The 10,311-nt window shown below is 47.2% G+C and overlaps 1 pseudogene; it reads left to right on the top strand.

Moving 5' to 3' along the window:
• Positions 1-4,986: 4,986 nt before the first annotated feature.
• Positions 4,987-7,051, top strand: LOC147966011 (uncharacterized; annotated as a pseudogene).
• Positions 7,052-10,311: the final 3,260 nt, after the last annotated feature.

Here is a 10,311-nt window from a genome sequence, read left to right as displayed (position 1 = left end):
CAAGAAAGAATCACCGGTTCAGTTAACTCCCCATTAACACGCACAGCATACCGGACATTAGTCATACATTGCATCACAGTCTCAATCCATGAAGATGCAAAGCCCAATTTGGTCAGACACTGGTGCAGATAGCTCCACTCCACACGATCATAGGCCTTCATCATATCGATCTTTAGGGCAAAGAAGGGTTTCTTCAGACGTTGATTCCGGATGGTGTGAAGGCACTCATAAGCAATAAGGGTGTTATCCGTGATCAACCTGCCAGGAACAAAGGCACTCCGACTCTCCGAGACCACCACAGGCAGAATAGATTTCAGGCGATTGGCAAGAACTTTGGAAGCAATCTTGTAAAGAACATTGCACAGACTGATAGGACGGAAGTTCTTCAACAGTTTTGGTTTGGAAGTCTTTGGGATCAAGACAATAACTGAATCGCAGAAACCTTTAGGGATTGGCCTTCCCTCCAGAAAGCCACGAACCGCATGACAAATGTCATCACCCAAGAACTCCCAGTGATTTTGGTAGAAGAGAGCCGGGAAACCATCCGGACCTGGTGCCTTGGTCGGCCCCATCTGAAACAAGGCAGCCCTAATTTCCTCATTAGTATACGGCCTGCACAACTCAGCATTCATTTCATTGAAAACTTTACTCGGGATCGCCTGCAGAAGCTCATCAGCAGCCGTGCGTGGCTTGGACGTGAAGAGCTGCTCATAATAGGCCTGCACCAACTGTTTTATCTGACTTTGAGTAGAACAGACCGAGCCATCATCCCGAAGGAAAGAGTGGATTTTATTTGTTCTCCGCCTGGCCGTTGCACGGGCTTGAAAAACCCCGTGTTACGGTCACCGGCTTTGAGCCAGTCCACTCGAGACCGCTGCCTCTCCATAATCTCTTCACGCTCAAACATCTCGCATAACTGACCTTCAATATGTTTCTCCTCAGCAAGCGAAGACGGGGAGGGCAGTGACACCCTAATGGTAGCAAGGCGACGTTCCATCTTGCCTATATTCTTATGAATAGAACCGAAGGCCTCCTTGCTCCAGGAGCGCAGAGAGCTAGCCACCCCCTTGAGGTTCGTCCAGGTCGAGCTCAAAGTCGACAAGCCATCTCTGCCCGCCGACCAAGCCTGCTCAAGAGTTTCACGATAGTCAGCCGCACGCAGCCACATGGCCTCAAACCTGAAACCTTGCTGCACTGGGATCGTACGGTGCATGTGAGAATCTTCCTGTAGACGAACAAGGACCGGATAGTGGTCAGATGTGGTGGCGATAATATTCTCCACATTGCAAGCCTCAAAAAAGTTGGAGAAGTCACTATTCGCCATGGCTCGATCCAAGCAACAGCGAACATTACTGTTGGGGTCCTGTCTGTTACACCACGTGAACTTAGGACCGGAAAATCCTAAGTCAGTCAATCCACAGTCCAACATGCAATCCCTAAAAGTAGCCATTTGAGAATCTAGCATGTCTCTGGGCTCGCAGTGTTCATCACCAGTAAGCACCTCGTTGAAGTCACCACAGCATAACCATGGACCCGTCCAGGAATGATGCATCCATCGTAGAAGTTCCCAAAAGATTGGTCTATCCTCTCTTCTTGGCTCGCCGTAGACAAACGTCGCTCTCCACAGCAAACCCTCATCAAGTTTCACCTAAACATCAACGCATCTCTTGTTGGTTGCCTTAACCATAACATTTGCTGCATGTGTCCAAAACAAAGCAAGACCGCCACTGAGCCCCTCTCTACTGATAGCATAACAGCCCGAAAAACCCAATGACCACATGAAATTCCTCACCCGCGAATCCCTCCATCTTTGTTTCAGAAAGAAAGAGGAGGGAGGGTCGGTAGAGCTTCACAAGCCAGCGAAGCTCGACAGATCGACCCCAGGCCTCGACAGTTCCAGCAGATGATACTCATTGCGTAGGGCGGGGCTGCGTCGCAGCCGCCGCCGGATCCGCCGATCGAGAGTCTGATGTGCGTTGTTTTTTGTTCGAGTCCTCATCACCTAGCTGCTCCACATCAATATTAGCAGCGAGGGGGTCCGTTGCCAAGACCAAAGAAAGATCATTTGCATCAAAAGACGCCTTGTCACAGATCACCAAAGGGGCCTTAGCTTTTGCCGCCTTCCTCTTATGTCCGGATGTACCCACAGTGTCATGACTGCCTGAAAACAGCTCCTTGCTTGTAGCAGCACTCCGACCCCTCCCTCGCCCTCGGGAGGAGGGGGTACGGCCATGGCCTCTCCCAGCTCGTTTGATAGGAGAAGAGACCTCACCCTCAGCCGCTTCCGAGACCATAGTGGCAGCAGCTTTGGCCCGACCAGAGGTAGTAGGCCGTTGGCCGCCTTCTCTTCCATCAGAACCCGCAGACGACGAAGCCGTAGAGGACTTCGAACCGCCCGCCCTGTTGTGCCTCATCCTGAACACATATCCTCTTAGCTGCATATGGGAGGTCACCATTCACATCCCGGACACCTGGAGATGGGCATAGTACAGAAGAATGGCCCAGGAGGCCGCACGAGTAACAGTGAAAAGGCAGTCTCTCGTACATCACCGAATAAGTGTCCGTCGATTGAAGCTTGACTGAAGTTACTGTCACATAACGCACGAGTGGTTCACCAACAGAAATCTCCACCCGTGCACGCATATATCCTCCCCAGCAGCGCCCATCCGAATCAGCATCAACCTTGATGATATTACCAATAGGCTTTGCAAACTCCAGGCCAAGTTATGCTTTCATCAACCTTGGAGGTAAGTTCATTATACGGGCCCAAATAGCCAGACGATCAAAACTGACTTGAAGGGGTTGAGTATTCAGGTCAAAAACCTTGAGCATGACCGTGTGCTTGCCCACCATCCAAGGCGAGCCCTCGATCACCCTGGTTCTATCCGCCTGGGTACCAAATTTAGCAACAAAAACATTGTCCCTGTAGAGATGGAGCAGCAATCCCCTTGGGTTGCCCCAAGCAGGTCTCATAGCAGAAGAGATAGTCTGAATATGTAGGATGTTCGGGGATAGAACCTTCCCCACCAGCGCGCAATCCGGAGCTACCAAATCCGCTTCATCCTCATCATCCAGCACCACGGGTTTCGCCTCGACAGCCGTCAGACGAAGTCGTTCCATCATCTCCTCAACATGATCCGCCACGCGGGTCGCCGAGGATGAAACCCCCGCCGAGGGAGATGGAGTTGGGGCCGCTGTCGACCCCCCAGCGATTGGACGCGCCCGGGTGGCATCGCCATCACCGCCGCCCGGTGCAAACTCTCTGGCCCCAAAGGCCAGTGATCCCCCCACATCTCGAGTCCCTGCCATGGGTACGCGACGAACCCGAAGAAACTGGCCCTGCCAAGGGTGGGCAGCGATACAAAGAAGGCCCCTTAATCACCCCGAGCAAAGACCAGATCCAGGAGACGCAAGCACCAGGGGTAGCAGGAGATCCGATCGAAGATGGGGGAAAAGAAGGATCAACGACGGAATCGGAGACCCAGAAAGTGCTCAAAGCCCTAGGAACCGCTCGTCGTCCAGGAGTCGCGAGAGCCTAGGAGAAAAGGCATCGTGCGCCTCCACCTCATTTTGTATTCTTGTTGCTCTCTGCTAATGATCATGCAAGGCCAACAATTGCTGGATCTTTCAAAAAAAATATCATTGCTGAATCCACCTTGTTTGCGAGGCGACTGTTTAATGCCAACTCGGGACAAACGAAGCTTTCGATCTGGCGTGACGTGTTGTTCACAGCAAATAAATAAGCTTTCGTACTATTATGAAGATTAGTGGATGGAAAGAAAAGTTGTTATCGGCTGGTGGAAAGGAAATTTTGCTTAAGTCTGTTGTTCAAGCTATCCCAACATATGCAATGTCCGTCTTTAAAATTCCTAAAAATATTTGCAAAGGAATCATAGACGCGATGTCGCAATTCTGGTGGGGTGACGAGGACAATCAGAAAAGGATGCACTGGATGGCGTGGTGGAAGATGTGTGTTCCAAAAGACCAAGGTGGAATGGGTTTCCGTGATATACACTGTTTTAACCTGGCTTTGTTAGCGAAACAAGCATGGCGCCTCTTGGAAAATCCTGAATCGTTATGTGCAACAATCCTAAGAGCAAAGTATTTCCCGAAGGGCGATTTGATGAGCGCGGTATTAAAAAAGGGCTCCTCTTTTACGTGGCAAAGTATTATGGCAGGAGTGGTTTCACTCAGGAATGGCTATATATGGAGAGTCGGAACAGGAGAAAAGATTGACACATGGAGAGATGCATGGATCCCAAATTGTGCAGATAGGAAAATTATTACACCGAGAAGGGGGAATCTCCTGACGAAAGTTTCTGATCTTATTAACCCAATCACGAATTGTTGGGATGAAGATTTGGTGAGACGAACTTTGTGGCCAATTGATGCCCGTAGAGTCCTAGCGATCCCAATCCCTATGCACAATATGTCAGACTTTATTGCATGGAGTTATACAAAAAATGGTTTATACACTGTACGATCAGCGTATGTGGAGGAATGGAAAAAACAGCATGGGAGGAAATTGGAATACTCAGATGGCATGGGTAGTAGTAAGGTCAATCCTATTTGGGGTAAGATCTGGAAATTAGCTTGTCCGGCGAAGGTTAAAATTTTTATTTGGCGGACGCTCCACGGGACTCTACCGTGTCGCGTTGCACTGGCCAACAGACATATAAAAACTCAGCCAATATGCGCAGCATGTTTGGATGGGCAAGAGGACACGAAACATATATTATTCTGTGCCATAAGGCAAAAGAAGTGTGGGAATATTTGGGGTTGTATGAAGTGGTAAAAAAAGCCTGCATCATTGACCGTGCAGGAGAGGCAGTCCTTGAATTCTTACTCCTTATGCCTGATCATGAATTACCTATCTTGGGCTCCCGGAATGCAGGGGAACTAATCGCTATAGCTGCTTGGTATTTATGGTGGAATAGACGGAAACTAGTCCATGAGGGTAAGTCTCAAGAGGCGTCTCAAACCTCCATGGGGATTAGGGCTATAACAGCAAATTATGTAAATGCCCACTCACCTAAAGCAAAGAGAAAGAATGAAGGATGGCACAGACCTCCCATGGGGTTTGTTAAATTGAATGTGGATGCTTCTTTTGATCATGATCAGCTTCGGGGCACAGCGGGTGCTGTTATCAGAGATGACAAAGGGAATTTCATAGTAGGTGGTAACTGGAAGATTCAGTACTGTGCGGATGCTCTGACAGCGAAGGCGTTAGCACTCAGGTTTGGTTTACTGTTGGCACAAAAAACGGGCTGCAATCGTCTCATTATCAATTATGATAATATGGATGTCATTGACACAATGAAGAACGGTGGAGAGTCTGCGGGAGCGGCGGCGGCAAGTTTTGAGGATTGTTTTTTTATAGCCTATGATTTTTCACAAACCAGTTTTGAACATTGTAATAGAGAAGCGAACAAAGTAGCTCATGAGCTTGCTAGATTAGCAAAATGTTCCATGGCTAGGGATTGGATAGAGGAGCCCATGGAAAATCGTGTAACTCTTCTGATAGACGATGTAACTCTTATTTCTAATTAATAAAGTTCAAGCTGTTCTTTTTTTAAAGTACTTCGTATCCATCACGAGTACTTAGCTCGTCACTGTCCTATCAAGTTTCAATTCGACCATGGGTCCATGACTCGCTTCAATCAATCCCGGTCAGGATCCAACTTCTGTATCCTATTTACTCGCCGGACCCAATCAACTCTGCAGATCCTAATCAAGCAGCATAGATAGATGACATCGCCGTCACCGTGGCCTGAAAACCTCCTCGCTCCCATCGTCGCCGGCCTCCGAGCGACGTGCAGTTCATGGCGCGCCGTCCCATCGCCGCCGCCTCCGTGGTCCGAACTCCCACAGGACCTCCTAGGCCTCATCGTCGCGGGCCTCCCAGACCCGGCCGATCGCGCTCGCTTTAGCTCCGTGTGCCGTTCCTGGCGCTCGGTCCCCTGCCCCTACCAGCGGCAGCTGCCGTGGATCGACGCAGTCTGCCGTTCCTGGTACTCCATTTCGTCTCCTGAAAAACCACTACCTTCGGTCAGTGCCGAGCGCCGTTTCACGGGACTGTTTTCGGCGACCTCCCAACGCCAGCCATCGTCCTCGATTGGACGCACGGCGAGGAAAGGCATGCCTACTTCTTGCACAATCCTTTCAAGGGAAACTGTGCCGCTCCCGGAGCTGGAGGCCGTCATCGGTGATGTCTCCGAGTTTTTCATGATCCGCAAGGTACTCATGCGATCGACCCCAGATGACCCCATCGTAGTTATGACCAACAACAAGGATCTCCCTATATTTTCAATTCAGCGAGGGAAGGGTGCACTTTTACCACAGCCGCAAATAAATTGGGGCGTCATCATCGACGTTGCATTTCTTGGGGACAAATTATGGGGAATCACCATGGACGAGGAGCTTATCTGGCTCCCTATCACCTTTGACGATCTCGACGGCATACCCATGGCCACTAGTATTGAGCAGGTCATCTGGAGCAACATTGGTGACGCCAATGTAGCAGACAATGATGAGGACGAGGACGGAAACAACAGAGGCTATGTGGGTGACGGGCAAAACAATGGTGAGGCTGAGAAGGATAACGATGAGCTTCTTAGCGCAGAGGGCAAAGCCAAACGTCCTAATCACGTCATGGTGTTGAAAGCTAGGGATGGCATGGTAGGCTACGGCATCCAAGTTGAAGTCGACTCTATGATCTTTCGGTTCTTGGTCGAGTCATGCGGGAAGCTTCTCATGGTGATTCGAGAAGCGAATATGAGATTCACTTGCAAGATGGAGGTTTTCGTGGCCGATTTCAATGCAGGTGCATGGGTTCCGATCTCCGGCGGTGAGCTAGGTGGCCAAACGCTTTTCATCAGCAAACTCTTCAGCAAGTCTGTTTTAGCCTGTGGGGAGGTAGAACCAAATGCTATTTATTTTGTTGATTTTGGTGAAGTCTTCTACATCCTCCCAGGCGAGACGCATTGGTCATTTCCGGAGGGTGAAATTTTTTCACTTCAATACCACAACGAGGATCTTTCCTCCACACTGAACAAGTTTATGCATTAGGAGCGAACTGAGCATAACTCATCAAGTTATGTTCCTTGTGGTCAACCAGCCCACTAGGGTTCAAGTTCTAAATTTAGCACCAATACTTGCATTTTTTCCTTCAACTATGAAGCGTCTATGTTGACTTTGTCAATCTCAAAATATTGTGTCGGCTCAGTATTTCGGAGGTGTTCATTAGGGTAGGATGTGTGTGTGTGTGCGCGCGTTTATAGCGGTGAGTGTATGTATGTGTATGTGAGCAGCTATGCGATTAGGGTGTCACCGCCAATTCAATTGTGTGTCTTTTGTCTGTTACAATTGTGTCAAATATGGTTTATACTTTATATTATGGCATTCAAAAAATGTTGGATACAACCAAGTATAGTAGGAGTATAACTTTAATCCATTGACAAAACATGACTCTAAATAAAGGAAAAACTGTAGCTATGACTATATGTCCCACATTCTTATCGAAGCCAAAAATAAACTTGCTATCGTAGCACCACCATAGCTCTTCTTGGCATCAAGAAATCTATCCATTGAAGTACCTAAAAATACCTCATTGAATCGCTTCAACCCTAGACCACCTCGATTTTGACAGGCAGTTGGGCTAGTATGGTGATAATGAAGTAGGAGGACTTTTATTCTAGACGAGATTGCCATCACCGTCGAAGCAACATCACCGCGACACCAAAACCTGCTACTGGACTGATGAGAGACAATAATCCCATCCAATCCTCCCTACAGTGTCGATGCAACGGCCATAGCCACAGGGGAGATGAGATTGATCTTGTGACGGCTAATGTTTATTTTCTCACATCTACTACGGTTAAGTCCACATATATACATGTGCCTCACTTTTGCATTGTCACACCAGAGGGACTACCTCCTCGTGTGTGACATTAGTTTGGAATCAGACGTGCCTTGGACATCCACTATGATGACTAGGGAGATGAGATGGTAGCAAAAAAGATTAGGCTTTGTTCATAGGCCGTAAGAATCCTTCCCGTATGCAGGGCCCATCGATCATTGTGGATCTAGTGTTGTTTGTTGGTACAAGAAGTCGAGAACAAAGACAAACTAACTAAGATAGATGTTATTACAATCAATATATGAGTGATTCTATGACACTCCAAAAATGAAAGTTCCCAGAAAAATTTGAAACAAATCCCAAAAATCCACACTACCCTTATGTTCAATCTGGAAATGTTTCAACAAATGTTGCGAAATAGAAAAAATTTACAACAAAAATTCAAATTCATAGCCATTTTGGGTCAAATTTTGGCCAAATAAAAAAATAGAAAATTTTAAATGTTTTCTCAAAAACCCATTTTAAAGTTTCAACAAGCTTTATCAAGTAGAAAGAATAGAAAAAAAACAAATTCAAAGTTATTTTGGGTCAAAGTATGGCCAAAAAAATCCAGATAAATTCCAAGAAAATCTCAAAAAGTCAAACTACCCTTATATTCAATCTGGAAGAGTTTCAACAAGTTTCTCCCAATAGATAAAAATGCAAGCATTATTCAATCGGTTTTGCTAAAACTCAGTCGAGTGAGACTTAATCAAGTCTCAGTCAACGTTGTAGCATTTTCTTCCATCGTTTGCAACATTTTTTTCTACCTGCTGTAGCATCCGTCTTGCTGGTTGTAGCATGTCGTCCCTCATCGATTGTAGCAAATCATCTCATCGGTTGCAACATCCTTCATTGACGGTTGTAGCATTTTAGTTAGAACGGTTATAGCATTTGTGGTCGTTGCTTGCAATATCGTCGCAACATTTTTCGTCTCTGCTTGTAGCATCCAACCGTACCGCTTCTAACAAAAAACCTACACTGAAGTCACTCGACTGAGACTCTGTTAAGCCTCAGTCGACTGAGTTCTACAGACCCTGATACAAGTTCAGGAGCATGGTTACCTAGCAGACGAGTTGGCACTGACGGGGATGTTGACTGGTTAAAACCGGTTCAAAACAGTCAAAAACCACCACATGGTTGTCTCGTGTCCCACTTTTGAAAGTTGAGGAATGTAACTACTATTGGGAGAGTAGATTTGTAGTTCAGGGTTATAAGCACTACCCTTATATTCAATCTGGAAGAGTACATTTGTAGTTCAGGGTCGTGTTTTAGATTTTGATGGTAGTTTGGGATTGTAAAACTGTATGGACTTGTCTTAAAAATCAAACCTTCTTAAGCAGCGAGGTGAGCCGTTATCTCTGTTGAGAAACCGGGTCCACCATGATGGTGGCGGCTACTACGTGCGATGCACGGTTTAGGCTGGCCATAGTGAGGTAACATAAGTAGTATCATATACTTGGGACTCGCAAACATGCTTATGTGGCATGCAATTAAAGAAGAGAGAGATGGTTATAGTAACATAGGTAGATACCGTAACATAATAAATGTGATGCTACTATGTGTCATGCATGACAATAAATGAGACCACCTATGATACTAATCTCTGATACTATGCACTATAGAGGTAGTAACATAGACTAGTAACATATGCATGTTACTAGTCTAAGTTACTCCCCACTATGACCAGCCTTAGCCCCCTCGGTTCCACACTTTACATTAAGTGGATACTTATCCCTTGACCCTTTACCCCTATATAAAGAGACGAGGAGCAATCATTATAACAGTTGATCATTGATTAATAAAGATAGTCTACACCATACTTCCCTGTGTTCATCTACTTTTGTGTGTTCGACTACTTCGTTTACGACGCTCGCTCTTGCTCCGCAACCTCGGACCAGACTCGCCGGTGGAGTTGCGGAACACGTTATCAGCATGCTTCGCTTCATCAACTCTCCGTCAAGCCTGCAGCACGCAGGCTTTTGTCGATCCCGTGGAGGTATAAGATCCGATCTCCACTTTTACAAAAATGGATTCCTCTCTTTACTACGATTCCGTTTTTGCATAAGTTTATTTTTCGGATAGATCTACCTATGGTGTGGATTTTTCTCCCAAGAACTGGCTGACGAATACGAATACGTCGCCGACCAATGTCGATGTTCTTAGATCATGAGAGACTTGTTGACTACACTATACGGGAGTCGGTACATATCATGATCCAGATGGTCATGGTACCGCCGCAACGCACCGGCTGTGCCATGCGCCGTCGAAGTTCCGGATGAACACGACGAAGACCGCATCCCAAGGCAGACGTCCAGATGACGCCGTGCCAAGCCATCGACGGCATCGCCATGGCCCTGCTGGCCGTCCCCGTGCCCGCTGCACGCTCGCGCCTCCGCGCTCTCGCGTGCCCT

The sequence above is a fragment of the Triticum urartu genome, chromosome 6A (genome assembly GCF_056163025.1).
Source record: "Triticum urartu cultivar PI428250 chromosome 6A, HENAU_Tu73, whole genome shotgun sequence".
Taxonomy (NCBI): Eukaryota; Viridiplantae; Streptophyta; class Magnoliopsida; order Poales; family Poaceae; genus Triticum; species Triticum urartu.
This window is presented reverse-complemented; position numbering and strand designations above follow the sequence as displayed.